Raw genomic sequence first — 1,404 nt, 5'->3', positions numbered from 1 at the left:
TTCCATATGATGAGCAATGTAACCTGAATGCATTTTCGGGTGATTTTGCGCTTCCTTAGCTTAGTTCAGGCTTAGGAAAACACCAGATTCCATATGATGTGCAATGTAACCTGAATGCATTTTCGTGTGATTTTGCCTTTCCTAAACTAAGCTCAGGCTTAGGAAAACACCAGATTCCATATGATACGCAATGTAACCTGAATGTATTTTCGGGTGATTTTGCGCTTCCTAAGCATAGCTCAGGCTAAGAATTGCTCTAGATTCCATATGATGCGCAATGTAACCTGAATTCATTTTCGAGTGATTTTGCGCTTCCTAAACTTAGCTCAGGCTTAGGAAAACACCAGATTCCATATGATGCACAATGTAACCTGAATGCATTTTCGGTTGATTTTGCGCTTCCTAAGCATAACTCAGGCTTAGGATTGCTCTAGATTCTATATGATGTGCAATGTAACCTAAATGCATTTTCGTGTGATTTTGCGCTTCCTAAACTTAGCTCAGGCTTAGGAAAACACCAGATTCCATATGATGTGCAATGTAACCTGAATGCATTTTCGTGTGATTTTGCGCTTCCTTAGCTTAGTTCAGGCTTAATAAAACACCAGATTCCATATGATGTGCAATGTAACCTGAATGCATTTTCGTGTGATTTTGCCTTTCCTAAACTAAGCTCAGGCTTAGGAAAACACCAGATTCCATATGATACGCAATGTAACCTGAATGTATTTTCGGGTGATTTTGCGCTTCCTAAGCATAGCTCAGGCTAAGAATTGCTCTAGATTCCATATGATGCGCAATGTAACCTGAATTCATTTTCGAGTGATTTTGCGCTTCCTAAACTTAGCTCAGGCTTAGGAAAACACCAGATTCCATATGATGCACAATGTAACCTGAATGCATTTTCGGTTGATTTTGCGCTTCCTAAGCATAGCTCAGGCTTAGGATTGCTCTAGATTCTATATGATGTGCAATGTAACCTAAATGCATTTTCGTGTGATTTTGCGCTTCCTAAACTTAGCTCAGGCTTAGGAAAACACCAGATTCCATATGATACGCAATGTAACCTGAATGAATTTTCGGGTGATTTTGCGCTTCCTAAGCTTAGTTCAGGCTAAGGATTGCTCTAGATTCCATATGATGCGCAATGTAACCTGAATGCATTTTCAGGTGATTTTGCGCTTCCTTAGCTTAGCTCAGGCTTAGGAAAACACCAGATTCCATATGATGTGCAATGTAACCTGAATGCATTTTCGTGTGATTTTGCGCTTCCTAAACTAAGCTCAGGCTTAGGAAAACACCAGATTCCATATGATACGCAATGTAACCTGAATGTATTTTCGGGTGATTTTGCGCTTCCTAAGCTTAGTTCAGGCTAAGGATTGCTCTAGATTCCATATGATG

The sequence above is a fragment of the Aedes albopictus genome, unplaced genomic scaffold (assembly GCF_035046485.1).
Source record: "Aedes albopictus strain Foshan unplaced genomic scaffold, AalbF5 HiC_scaffold_8, whole genome shotgun sequence".
Taxonomy (NCBI): Eukaryota; Metazoa; Arthropoda; class Insecta; order Diptera; family Culicidae; genus Aedes; species Aedes albopictus.
The sequence above is the reverse complement of the archived record's forward strand: the minus strand, read 5'-3'. Positions refer to the sequence as shown.